General features: G+C 36.6%; 1 pseudogene; it reads left to right on the forward strand.

Annotated features, from left to right (window-relative positions):
* Window positions 1-723: 723 nt before the first annotated feature.
* Window positions 724-14,266, forward strand: LOC113770320 (annotated as a pseudogene).
* Window positions 14,267-14,973: the final 707 nt, after the last annotated feature.

Here is a 14,973-nt window from a genome sequence, read left to right on the forward strand (position 1 = left end):
ATTGCAAAACATACAATATCCAATGTACATAGTGTTTCGACCAAAAGTAATAGGGTCGATAAATAGATTTTAAAAAAAAATTCGGATGAATTTTAAAAGAATTCTACAAATGGGGCATTTTGAGCATGGGATTACGTCCAAAGGGTCTTCGCCTTCAGCAAATGCGAACTCACAGAGCTCGAATTTTCGCACGCTGAAATCCACAAAAAATTTTAACCAAAAAAATAAAACAATAGCTCGCATTTATTATTATGAAATGGACGGATCCGAGCTCGGATAATTTATTGAAGCCCTCGGATCCAACAGGGTTCGGATCCTTCTCAACGGATGATCAGACGAGACCTCGGATCTGAGTAAACAACTATAAATCCGACCACGGATCCTTATGATCCGAGGTCGGATCTTTCTGACTTTAGTCGTATCCGAGCTCGGATCTTGCTTTTTCTGCAATAATTGCAGAAATCTGCAAATAAACTGCAACTAATTGGAAATGGAAAAATTGCCAGTCATCGAAAAAGATAACGTATTTCCTCAAATCCACCACAAAAATTGCAAAAATAAGCACAACCCACATCACATTTACACCCAAATTGCACAACAAATCTGAACCTGCCCTTGGATGATAGTATTCAACTATTAATTAAACTTAAAAAGCTATACGTGAGGCATTGCAAGTGCAAAAGCCTAACCTTTATGCTGTTTGACAGTTGCAATGGGACGGCAATGCGGTCAAATTTTGGGAAGCGGCAAACGCGAAACCAGTCTTTCGATGCTCCGGTCTGCTCCGGTCTTTCGATGCTTCGATGTGCAGAAACCAGGTCTGTCTGTTTTCTTTGTTTTGCTAAGCAAAATTCGCTTCCTAATTCTTTGTTTTGCTGTTCCACAGCTATTCAACCAGCTATTCTTTGTTGGGTCTTTTTTTTTTTCGAAATGGGGTCTTGGCGGTTGTAGGGGAGCTTGTGAATGCGAGGTGAGCTCGCATTCTGAGAATGCGAGGTCATACAGCTCGCATTCTTAGAATGCGAGGTCACAGAGCTCGCATTCTCAGAATGCGAGCTCGAATCGACCTCGCATTCGCAAAATGCGAGCTCGGTGAGCTCGCATTCTGAGAATGCGAAGACCCCCTTTGTAGAAACAAATCCAAAAACCGCCCTCGTTGTAGAAATCTTTTTTTTTTTCATCACAAAATAAGAATTCACCCTTAGAGTGTTGGATAATCCTTCTTGCTGGGGTTTAGATTTCCTTGGGCAAAGCTTTGTATATAATGTTTGCTGCAATAAGCTTGAAGTTGTCGGTTTTGTTGCCGCAACTTTTCTTTTCATTTTTGGGTCCAATGTTTGATAATGAGTAAGTTTGCTGTGTTTGGAGGGTGATTTTTCTTTGCAAAAGGTTTCGGTAAACCAGAAGCTAGGAAAGAACTTGTAGCTTTGACGCTCCCTGTTTTATTCCTCCTGCATTTTTGCTGTGCTTGAACCAAACTGAAGTTGCATGTCTTTGGGTTCATAGTCTAGTTTCATTTATCTACCTCAATGGAACGATTCAATCGTGTGCATAATTGACTTTACCGCAAGTTTCACTCATTTCTTTGCTGCATTTCTGGTCTAGTTGATTTGATTGGATCTTCTAGGATAGATGATCATGTTAATGACGATGGGATAAGTCCTATCACTTGGGTTTGGTTGTCCAATAGAGTTTGTTTTGAGTTTCTTGCGCACAAACACATCCAAGCTGAAGTAAAATAAAAAGCTGCGTTCATTCTTATGACTTGCTGTGTTCTTTCCCGCAACAGCCCACCAAATGGGTTTGTCACCTAATTTGCTATGTGATCTTGTGTTAGAAAGAGGAAGTTGAATCGCTGGTATTGATTTTGTGTGTTGTTGGTCCAAAGGCACATAGATTAGGCTCGAATGTTTGCTGGAAATCAAGTTCCCGTAATGGCCGAAAAATGCAGAATGTTGCTCTTCGATGCATGCATGAACATGTTACCAAAATTACGCTTTGCTCCCCTTAGCTTCTACCTATGCTCCTATAGCCCGAACAATTGGAAAAATCAATCAAATTGGCCCCTTTAACTTCTTTAATTGTTTCAATCGGGTCATTGTTTTTTTCAAATTTGATGAATATGAGTTGTTTAGTTTATTTGAATGCTTTGAGTGATTCAATTTCATGTTTATTTTTATTTCATGTGATTATTTTATTAATTAAAGTGATGCCTTGACCTTTTCTTTGTTTTTGGAGGGTAAATAAGTAATTTCACCCCATTAGAGTCCCAATTCAAGGGAGGTACACTCTATCCCTTATTTCTCACTTTATTTGACCCTATGTGCACTTATGTGTTTTATGTGTGTAATTGCATGATTCTGAATGTTTTATTTTATTTTCATTCATTTATTTCTTTAGTTATTTATTTTTACTTTAATTTATGCGCTTATTCTAATGTAATTATTTGAAAGGCATTTAAATGCCAAGTTGTAACTGTTAGGCTTGCTTTGCTTCATTTTATTTCACATTCCCCTTTTAGATGGTAGTAGGGCCTCCCCTTTTGTAATAGATAGGGCTTATGTGCTATGTGTGCCTATATGCCTATGTGTTTAATTGCTTTCCCTAAGCTTTTGCATCTAGATAAGCATGCTTATGTGCTACGTGCTATGTGAAACTATGTGCTTTGCATGGCTATTTGCTTTAGTATTATATCTGATTATATGGATGGAATGTACGTTGCCGTAGCTAGTCCAATGCTAGTCATGGTCTTCCCCTCGAGCTCACAAGTCCAATGCTTGTGAAGAGCGTTAGTAAAGGGTTAGTCCAATGCTAGACCCAATAGGGTCACTCCCTCGCTAGTACATACTTGCATGCCTTCACTACATTTCCATTCATTTTTCCTTTTAGTATTTTTTACATTTTTTTTGCATGAACCTTCTCCCTTTTCCCGCATTTGAAACATGATCTTTAGGATTTTGCATTTCACTCTAGTCATTAGGGTCATTTGCCTGATTAGGTTAGGGAGTTACTCTTTTGGTAAGGGGGATGGACGAGTTTGGCTACACATAGCCTTAGCACACTCATTCTTTTTCTAACCAAAAGGAAAAGCAAAAGTCACGATTTAGGGTCTCCCCGTACCCATCTTGCTCGCATTCCTCTAGGGTTCATGCATTTCATTTATCCACTATCATTTTGCACTCTCACTTCATATTCTATCCCTTTTCCTACATTTTTCACTTCACACGACTCTTATTTTACACATTCTCACTCTACCGCTTGCACTTTATATACTACCACTGAGCACACATACACATCACACGATCACTTTACATACCACACCTTGCACCCCCATTTGCACACTCCCACTTACACACTATTATTTTTATTATTTTTTTTTTCACTTCACACAAGCTCATTTTTTACATTGCATACATTCATTCCATTCATTTTTTCGTCATTAGCATTACTCGTGACCTCTTGGAGGGCTTATCCTTGGCTATCACAACTCATGTGATTTAGTCCGATCGAGCCTCTAAGAGATATTGGTCCCTTTCGATTCCTCATTAGGTTTAGGATTGCATTCATATTAGTTACATCCAAATGCGATACATTTTTTGATTAGAAATTAGGAAAATCATGACTAAATCATGCAACTAGCTTAGGTTAAGTTGAGAGGGTGCCTTAGACATTGTCTTTGCCTTCCCTCTCTTCAACCGCGACCCCCGAACCATTTTCTCTGATGTGTCGTAGATTTTGGAGTCAATCTAAAAAGGTTTTACATTTAAATCCACATTTTTTGGGTGACTTGGTACACCCTAACTCAATACCAAGTGGCGACTCCTATATTTTACCAAAACCTTTTTAGATTACTATTTTGGCCAAACCGTCGCATTTCAAAGTCCCACGGCCTTTTTCTTTTTCACACACATCACCAATTTTCAAACCATACTTCACTCATTCTTATTTTTATTATTAAAAATGGAGCGCGACAGCTTGGCGACTCCACTGGGGACTTCCTAAGTTGGTCCGAGCACTTGATTTAGTTATTCTTTTCATTTTCTACCCTTTTCATGTATCACATTTGGATGTTTAGAGTTGCATTTTTTTTCTTTTTTTAGGATTTTTGCATTTCGCGCGTATCAACTCACTCCCTCACCCATTTACGTACGATTGATTTGATGGATGGATGGTACATTTATATTATCCCGCGTTTTGCATTGCATTTGGGTAGGGGGATATTACCCTAGAGCCTCGCATTGGTTCTCGATCCCTCCCCTCCAAACGGAGCACTAGCATACGTGCATACGCTTTATTTTATCCCTTGTTTATTTTTCTTTTAGTGGCTTGTCACGCCACTCTTCCCTATTAGGATTAGGCGACCCACTTGGATTTGTGATCGCGACACGACGTGTGCGTAGCATGGTCCGAGGGGTTACTCAATCTTCCATTTTAAGCTTTGGGTTGATAGCTTTCAACTTTTAGTCGAAAATTGGGGATTTATTATAGATTCACTCAGACATGTAGCCGTGACACGACGTGTGCCTAGCAGTGTCTGGGGAATCGCTCGAGCCATCGACAAAGAACCTTGGGATTGATGACCCTTGGCTTCCAAGTCTGAAGGCTCGAGGACCTAAAACCTGTCGAGTCTAGATGTATTAGTGAGCCCAGCCTCATGCATCCATGATAGTTTACCTAGGATAGAGTCTGCCTTACCCTATTAAGGACACTATTCACGGGGGGAGGGATCCAACCCCTCTATTCATTTATTGCTTTATGTCTTTGTATTGCCTTGCTACAAATGTGTTATGTGTATTTGTCTGATTGAACTAACTCTTTTTGGTTTTGTCTCCATTGCATTCATAAGCCCTAGGAAATAAGAGTCCTGGCATGGTACTCTCTAGGAGCCTACCCTATTTGATGTAACACGTTTAAATTCAACGCTTCACACTCGCAGTATGAATACATTTCATATAAAAAGGGGTTCCTTCAAGTCACATTTCATTTGCGTATTGCATATTTATTCGCTTTGATAAATTGGCATCATGCATGAGCCATAGAGGGAAAGCCATTTAGGGGATCCCATGATAGGAATAAGCCACCTTGTGTCTCGGATATATAATCCAACGAGACTTGCACGTTTATATTATTTGTACCGTCCAAAGGGGTAGTGCACGAGATAAGGTAGGATCCGATCTTTTCACAGATGGCAAAGCAATTTTTGTACATTAGAATATGAGCATTTATTAATCATCTTTTGGTCATTTTAATATAGTTGGTAAAAATCCCTTGCGTAAAGGACGTTAATTTGAAGAGATTCACAAATAATTTCTCATTGATTAGGACGATAAATATATTGAGGCCAAATCTTGATTTTAGATGGCTCATAGACTAATGGGTAAACAATTCAGTCGATTTTTGAATAAACCATCCATTCCTTTCAATCCATTTGAACCGATTATTCATTTTCTCAATCCATTTGACCAATTTCATCCAACCTATTTTATCAATCCATTCATTCATTTTTAAGACAATCCAGTTCAGTTTTGAATAAATCATTAGCTCCATTTTTGAATAAATCATTAGCTCAATTCAATTTATTCATTTTTAGGACAATCCGATCGATTTTGAATAAATCATCTGACCAGTTTGCCCATTTCTAGGGCGATCCAGTCAATTTTGAATAAATTATCAAGTTCATCCGATCCATTTGACCTGTTATTCTCTTTTAGGTTTTCGATCTAGGGTTCGCTGAATAAACTAGTTCGAGACCTTGTAATTCTTTCAAGAGTAAGCTCTTTCACACATCACTTTATGTGTTAATCAAAATAATCAATCAATTCGGACTTTGTCCTCATTTTGTTGGGAAAATGTCTCTTCTCACTCCAATTGGTCAAATTTTTCAAAATTATTTTCACTCAATCAGTTGATCGGATCCATCAGGTATGGTATAATGCCTACCCTAGAGGATTGTATTTTCATGCTAGGCTTACCCTTGGCATAAAAGGGCTCCCCCATAGGACATGCATACTGATGTTACAATTTTTCTTACTAACTATAAGTATTTTTTATTCTTTTATTTTTCCCCCCTCCCCTGCTTTTATAAAAGAGGTTTCAATAAGGTAAAAAATACTTTTTATGCAAATAATAACGATTTTTGTCTAATAAAATTTAAAAATTACAAGTATTACTTGACTCTTGGGCAGGCCCTACAATGAAAACATGAAAGATCTATTTGGAAGTGCTAGACTAGAGCATCTAAGAGACTTCATAATTGTTTGTCAAAAGGAAAAATCTGTTTATTTGATTTGTTAATACATTTTTGTTCTAAAAGAAAAGGAGACAAAAAGTATATATGTGGAGCTCTTTAGAGATTTTTCTTTTCTCATTTGTATTATGGTTGAACAAGAAATTTTGTTTCAAACTTTTCCAGCAATAAAGTTTTTCATTTAGACAATTGTTGTTTTGTATATATTCATGTACATTTCATTCTTTTTTTTGCTCATTGGAGATTTCATGATGAATTTTAAGAAAATAAGACTAAATTGAGATTTTTTCAACCTCTAGCCTGAAATTCACAAATGTATGCTTTCTAAAATCCTTACGTACACTAGATTGGTGATCCAAGCTATACAATGAGAGTGCTCAGAATTAAAAAGAGGTCACTCAGAAGACCCAATGAGATACCTTTTCCTCCTTCACTGTACAATTCATATTTTTGTCCACTTCTATTAATTCCAAAATAAAATCAGTCACATTGATTGATAAATGGTAAATTGGGGCAATCTTTGCTTGAAAATGCCCACTGTGTCTAATCAAATTCAATCTACATCTAAGTGAAAGCAAAAATGTACATTATTCTTATTTGTTTTGAAAATTTGGAATGATACTTCAAGTGTTCGTTTCTCTATCTATACAGATTTTATCATTTGCTCTCCCATTTGAGCCTTTAAAAGAATAATTTCGTTTCAAATAAGAGCCTTAATGATCACTATCCTATATTGGAAAAATTTTCAAATATCAAAGAGGAATGGATTCTCAATGAACAATTCGTTATTTTGGTTGTCATGAGGGGTAAGAATGATGCTTTGGCCATCGTTTCTACAACCTAAACACTATTTATCCATTGCATTCTCCTTTGAGCTAAAATGGGTGGTTCTTTTCAAAAGCACTTATGATCGTACCCCACACCGGGGAAGGAGACTGGAGGATTTTTCAAAAGAAGAAAAAAGGGGCAAAAATGCTAAAATTCAAGAAGAAGAGAGGGAATTGCAAATGGGGAAATTTGATTCTATCTGGGATTCAATTTTGAAAAAAAGAAAGAGAAAAGAAAAAGGAAGAGTTTTGTCCGGTGGATCACTTATGTTTCACAGATATGGATGAACAGGAGTCTTCCTCAATCAATTAATTCAGATACATGGAAGAAATTTCGCATTAATGAAAGTTTCCTTTCAGAGTTATTGTAAGAAAAGAATAAAAAGTCAGACCCTCTTCTTTTCCAATCAAACATTCTATCCCTAATTATCCCTTTCGAGCCTTCAGAATAAAATATTTCGTTTGGCAACCACTGAGAATCGCAAACCCCACACTGGGGCAAGTTTGAGTTGTAAAGGAAAGAAAAGTTTCAAGAGCTGAAAAGTGATAAAGTAACAAAAGAAAAAAATGAAAGAAAAGAGAATCTCGGTTAAACATAAATTGGGGCAAATTTTGAAAAGTTCAAAAGAATGGCAGAAGGCCAAAAAGAAAAGAGAGAGAAGAAAATGAAAGAGAAAAGAGTCTCAGTTGAGAATAAACTGGGGCAGGTTTTGATTTAACCCTAAAAATAGGGTTGGCACAACAATGCGATCTCAGATCATTTAAATCACTTTTGAAATCCGCTTTCAAGCCTTAACTTTTCTAAACACCCCACCTGACCCCATTACAAAAGCCGAAAGTCCTGACTTCTGTTCTTTGTAATATCTCTGTCAAGAAATTTTCTAATTGGCAGGTGATACTTATTTACTGATGCCAAAATTTTTTTTTTTAGATGTATTTCTGAATTGATTAGGTGTGAGATTGACACTGTTCATCATGTGAAACCCCGTGGGGCACCTTTGAAAAAAAGAAGAGAGAGAAAGCAAGAACAATAAATGCGAAGGAAATGTAAAAAGATTCGATGCTGAAAGTGACCGTTAAGTGATGGTAAAAGTCAAATAAAGTCCAGGATTTTCGAGTTCAAAATAGGGGCAATTCTGGAAAAAGAGCGATCTTCAGTGCAATGTCCTTGAAAATCTTATTTCTTTAACTATCGTTTTCAAGTCACATTACAAGCTCATAAAGTCCATCGCTGACTTATCCTTCATGACAACTCGAAGTGAAGATTATGTTTTTAAGGAATCCATCAATCATTCGGGATCATAAGGCCATAACCAGTTTTCACATGTTTAGCCGTCATTTCTACCCATATGTTACAAGCCTAGAAAACTTATATGTTGACTAAGTTTTCTTAAGAAATAAGGGTGACAAACTATTTGCTTTCACTAAGATGTGATAGTGAATGGGTTACATGCAATTTGGGCACATGAATAAGACAGATCCTGACCTCTCATTGTCCTTAGCCGCCTCAAAAGCAGAAATAACACCCACTTAATTAGTGCTGAAAGATGAGCTATCAGGATGTGGTGACCCTTTACCCTAAGCATTGATGCTAAAGTGAGGAAGGAATCTTTTGTAATTTGGTATTATTTTGAGAAATGCATCATGAAATTTTCTGTATGTGTTTAAGCAAGACGTTGAATTTTCTTCACATTATATGTTAGGAAACATAGTTTCTTACTTTGTTCAAATGAATGTAGAGTCATCCGAACAAAATCTTTGCAATCGAATGGGCCCACACTGGGGCAAATTTTTATTTGTGAGATTTTGCAAAATAGGCCCACACTGGGGCAAATTTTTGTAGTACATTTGAGGATTTTTGTCAAAGAGTCAAGTAAGATATTTTTTAAATGAATCATGCTGCTCTTTACATAAGTAGTAGGTGCATCAATTTTAAAAAATGAGATAAGGAAGTTAAGTGCATGTTGTATTTTGGTAAGCCCCCTGTGCAGGTATTCATGGTTGAAATTAATGAAGAAACACCTAGCAATGTGGAAAGCCGATGCCGGGAAAAAGAGAAGAAAGAAGAAAGTAGAAAAAGGGCCCTACACTAGGGCAAATTATTTTTGAAAAGATTCTCTCGATCAAAAAAATAAAAAAACAAAAATCAGAAATCATCAAAAATCCAAAAATAAAAAAAATTCTGAAAAAAAAAATCAATCAAAAATCAAAAGATTATCATGGCAGGATCGGGTTTAATCCCATTGACCAATTCTTACGGCAGGCTCGGGTTTGATCCCACTGACCGGTTCACAAGGCAGGCTCGGGTGTTATCCCACTGACCAAGTGAAGATAGGCTCAGGAAAGTTTCGAATAAAAATGACAACACATCACACTGGGGCAAATATTTGGATAATCTTCCAGGTAAGTCTTATACAGTTTCTGCATACATACCAGCATTTCATTTTACATTGCCACTAGCCGTTGGGTCAGTCTCACTAGTGTGCATTTCATTTACACTGCCACTAGCCGTGGATCAGTCCCACTAGTGCGCATTTCATTTACACTACCACTAGCCGTTGGGTCAGTTCCACTAGTGAGCATTTCATTTTACACTGCCACTAGCCGTTGGGTCAGTCCCACTAGTGTGCATTTCATTTACACTGTCACTAACTGTGGGTCAGTCCCATTAGTGCGCATTTCATTTTCATTACCACTAGCCGTTGGGTCAGTCCCACTAGTTAGCATTTTATTTACACTGCCACTAGCCATGGGTCAGTCCCACTAGTGCGCGTTTCTTTTACACTGCCACTAGTCGTGGGTCAGTCCCACTAGTGAGCATTTCTTTTACACTGCCGTTAGCCGTTGGGTCTGACCCACTAGTGTGCATTTCATTTACACTGCCACTAGCCGTGGGTCAGTCCCACTAGTGTGCATTTCATTTACACTGCCGCATGAGCATTTCTCTAGCCGTTGGGTCAGTCCCACTAGTGAGCATTTCTTTTACACTGCCACTAGCCGTTGGGTCAGTCCCACTTAGGTGAGCATTTCTTTTCACTGCTACTAGCGTGGGTTAGCCACCTAGTGAGCATTTTTTTACACTGCCACTAGCGGGGTGTTGGGTGCCACTAGTCCCACTAGTGCGCATTTCATTTTCATTACCACTAAACGTGGGTCAGTCCCACTAGTGAGCATTTCATGATTAATTCTCGTTCGGTCAGTCCCATGTTTAAATTCTCGTTCGGGTCAGTCCCATGATTAATTTCTTTCGGCATTCCTATGTTTAAATTCTTGTTCGGGCCAGTCCCATGATTAAATTTTTGTTCGGGTCAGTCCCATGATTAAATTCTCGTTCGGGTCAGTCCCACGTTTAAATTTCCTGTTCGGGTCAGTCCCGTTTTAAATTTTTTGTTCGGGTCAGTCCCGTTTAAATTTTCTGTTCGGGTCAGTCCCGTTTTAAATTTTCGGTTCGTGTGTTCGGGTCAGTCCCGTTTAAATTTCCTGTTCGGGTCAGTCCCGTTTAAATTATGTTCCTCATTCCCGGTTTTAAATTTCCTGTTCGGATCAGTCCCGTTTAAATTTCCTCTTCGGGTTAATCCCGTTTTAATTTTCTGTTCGGGTCTGTCCCGTTTAAATTTTTGTTTGGGTCAGTCTCGTTTTAAATTTCTTGTTCGGGTCAGTCCCATTTTCAAAATTTTTTGTAAAGGGGTCAATCCTCATTTCAAAAGCATCAGTCATTCGAAGCCGTTTGCGGCAAAAAATCACACGTGAGATTTTGGTTCTTACTGTTTTGTCTCAAGTTTTTTTCAAAACTCAGACAAAGAGGGGCAAATTGTAGACACCAAAATTTTTAATTTATTCTTATTTTTATTATCTATTTTTATTTACTAATCTCATGATTTTTGCTTCAGGCATTTTTTTTAGCATTTTATAGTATTTTAGATTATTATTATTATTTTTTATTATATTTTTTCTATATTTATTGTTGCTCATTTAGTCGTTTAATTTTATTTTAAGACTTTTTAGTATTAAGATTTGTCGAAAAAGAAAATTGTTTACAAAAAATATGCTTTATTTCTTTCAGATTTGATTTTACGAAAGTTTATTGTTTATTTAACTAAATTAAAAAAAAAAAAGGGAAAAGGGTGAAACCAAGCTCACGAACCCTGAGAAGCATACGATCAAAACCCTTCCTCATTTTTCATCTGCAAATACAAAACATTTTTTTGTTTTCAGCTCCTTTGCCACGAGGTTTCCTTTCATTTGGAGCTCCGTTTGATCATTCCACTTGGCTCTCATCCGAGAAGAGCTAAAGAATGATCCAGGCAAATGTTAATCGAAGGGTTTGAAGGGGAGCGGGGAGTTGAGATTAAAAAAAGACCATTGATATCAGGGTTTTGGGTTTTGGCCATTTGGTATAAAAAGAATCTGGGGTCGGCTGGACAGAGAGAAGGGGGAGGTTTTAGAGGCTCTAGTTGACGGTTGATGAAGCAAAGGAGGGTGATGGGATGGGACAATGCTACAGTGCCTATAGTTATGATAACGATATTAGAGAAACTTACTATTATAGGTTTCTATTATCTTTAGTAACAGATCAAGTTTTTTAGTGACTTTTTAAATATTATATTAAACTAATTAATATTAACTTTAGTAAGTTTTTAATTAAAACTAGTAAGTATATGCCTGAAAGATAAGTTTTAGTCAGAAATACAAATTTACACTTTGAGTAATTTAACTTACTTATTATTTGATAAAATTTACTTTTATTTAAATTAAACTTACTAATACTAAAAGTAAAAAATTTCCATATTTAAGTAAAAAATCACCGATTTCTGAAACAGTTTTGTCTCTCCAAAGTTGGTTGCCTTCTTTTTATTTTCTCACCTCAGGACATGATGGAATAGAAATTTTTTCCTTGCAAAATTTTTCTGTTCAGTCCACATTTTCCATCTCTACTTCCTGGTCGATCGGGCATATATGCAGACCCAACAAAAAGGTTGAGAATTTTATTAAGGCTGGGTGGTGGTATCAAGCAAGAGAGCGGATAAAAAATAACAGCCAAAAGGTTAGACTATCATGTTTCTTGAAAATCACTTCATTATATTGCTTTAATTTGTTTATCTTTCATTTGATTTGATTGTCAACTTGAAAAATGTATGGAAAATGACTTAGACCCTGTATGTGAAACATAGTAGGGTGTCAGCATTTGTGGGAAAAGCAGTTAATTCTGGATTGCATATAAGCAGTTTGGTGAAATGTCAAAAAGAAATTTGTATGATATGATTGATGCCTGTACGGGGTTAAAAGCACAGAGCAACAAGCCTTTTAACTTCCAAATCCACCGAATCCATTCAACTGAATGCTTTATTGAATTCAAATCCACCGACCCAAATAGAGTAATTTATTTGTCAAATGCAACAAGCCTTTTAACTTCTAACTATGTAGTGTTTCATTAGGCATACAAAAGTTCGATCTTATGCATAATTTAAGAGGACAAGTTGACTGCACAAATTTGTTCGGTAATTTCTATTTCTTCAAGACTAAAAGAAAAATCAGATGATAAAACTATTAAATAAATCATTTAAATCCGTGGTTTATTAATTTTAAACTTTTACATATGAAACAGGGATGCAATTTGAGATAACTTTCAGTAATCTTTGGGTATGGGTTGCGTAGGATTGCAATCTTTAGGTATGATCAGCTTGAGTATGGATTGCGTAGGAGTCCAAAGTTGCAATATTTCATATGTACTACAACGAATTTAAGTAAAAATCTCAGAAAACATACACCAACACAAACATTGACATGATAGCTTTTTTGACATGATAGCTTCTAGCATCATGCTGAAAAGGGAAGAAATGACAGTTCATGTAGATGAGCTAGTACAGTTATCTAACAAATCGCCCAAGCATGGTGGTGGTATAAGTTGGAGAACCATTGTTGATCGGCTTGATAAATTATCTTCTGATGAAATTCAACTATTATGCATACAAGAAGACACTTTCGGTCTGAATTCCATAAGACTTTCCCACACTTTCGGTCTGAATTCCATAGTAATAAGCTTTCGGGATACACTTTTGGTCGAATGGGGATACAATGTGTTCGGCCAATAAATGCAGTGTCTGTTCTAGATGCTTCTTTGGTGAAGTTGTAGTTAAGAAAGCCTTAATGGGACGCTTTTAAGCATATATATGTGTGTGTATATATATATATATATATCCTGGTTTCAGAAAAAGTCAGAGCATGTGGCTTTGTATTACTGGTGATCAATATATGTTCAAAGGAGGCTTCCTAAGTCTTCAAAAGTCAGAGCGTACTCTTCCAAGCAGATGCCAAACAAACTGATCTACTTAATCGAGCTTGTTTTGGCCGCCCGGTAGTCACAGCTGAGAAGGATAAGCAGTGGTTCCAATTAGGTCTGGAGGAAGCTTTTTACCTCTTCTATGTCCTAAAATGCATCAAAATCATCAACGAAAATAATTGTGAAATTGATAGTGAAGAGTTGTGGATGTACATGATGTCCAAAAAGGAAAATTTTACGAATTTATTCAAAGCTTATTCTCATCTTCGGATGAAGAATTGGGTGGTTAGATCAGGATCACAGTATGGTGTGGACTTTGTCGCGTACCGGCATCATCCATCTTTGCTGCATTCAGAGTATGCTGTGATTGTTTTGTCTGATAACAATGGAGAAACAAATGGGCGTTTGATGGTTTGGTCTGATTATCATTGCACACTTGACTTTGTGGCAGTGTTGCAAAGACATTGTTGCTTGTTAATATTGATAAATGTGGAGAGAATGTAACATTGCCATCATGTTTAGAAAGTTACATCGTTGAAGAAAGGACAATCACTAGGTGGAGTCCACAACAATGCCGTGAGAACCAAACAATTGCAACTGGGGAATCTTGACACCGAGAATTTGCGGCAGCAGTTGTCAACAAGGATTAATGACAAATCAGACCATGGAATATTTTGATGATTTTTAATGCAGGCTTTGATGGTTTTAGAAGGGATTGTCCCTTCTGTACAATTTAGAAAGATTCAAGCCCCTATGGATTGTTTAAGCTCAAAATATAACTGATATCAACGTTGCATTTTCCTGTTAAAAAAAAAAAAGTCTTCAGCCTTTCCAGTTTAAAATGGAAATGCAGAATCAAACTTCAATACCCTCTGGTTTTCGAGCTACTCATTTATTAATCCTGAAGGTTATCATTTACTTGGTCCTTGATACTCCAAAAATAACTGAAAAAAAATGTATATTTTCAGTCTTTCAGTCTCATATGTAGCGTAGGTAATGGCTTATTACTGAACTACAACTTGGGGATACACTTTTCGGCCAAATGAGGATACATTTTCTCAGGCCTGAATTCAGCTAGAAATAGCAAAGATAAATTATAATTTTTCCCAACTATGAATACTTTTATTGTTCATCTTCTCTGCAAATGATCTTGTAGAAAAAATCCCCACAAATTCTTAGGGTGTAGGACCAATTCCATTGCAATGTTAAAACGTTCAGTCTCGGATTGAAACTGAAAATTCATGACACCATAAAAGAATTAGTGAGTTAACCATGCTAGTGAAGACAACTGTTACAATGACATTTAAAATTAGTCACTACAAAAAACTCGTATTAAATTACAAAACTATACCATGATTGAGCTCATTTGTTCCACTTCAAATGACTTCATGAAATTAATAAGTAACAAAATAAATGATAACTAAACAAATGAAATATGAGCTCAATTGATCGTGTTCAAACTACATATTCTATTAATGGTTAGTATATATGAAATTGTATTTTCCATATGTAGAAAAATAATATGCATTTTATATCTACTAACGAATAAATTACCGATGTTTTGAACAAATCAAACCTAAACTCATGGTGTGATATGTATATAGTTGCCCACATTTGTA

This window comes from Coffea eugenioides, chromosome 5 (genome assembly GCF_003713205.1).
Source record: "Coffea eugenioides isolate CCC68of chromosome 5, Ceug_1.0, whole genome shotgun sequence".
NCBI lineage: Eukaryota > Viridiplantae > Streptophyta > Magnoliopsida > Gentianales > Rubiaceae > Coffea > Coffea eugenioides.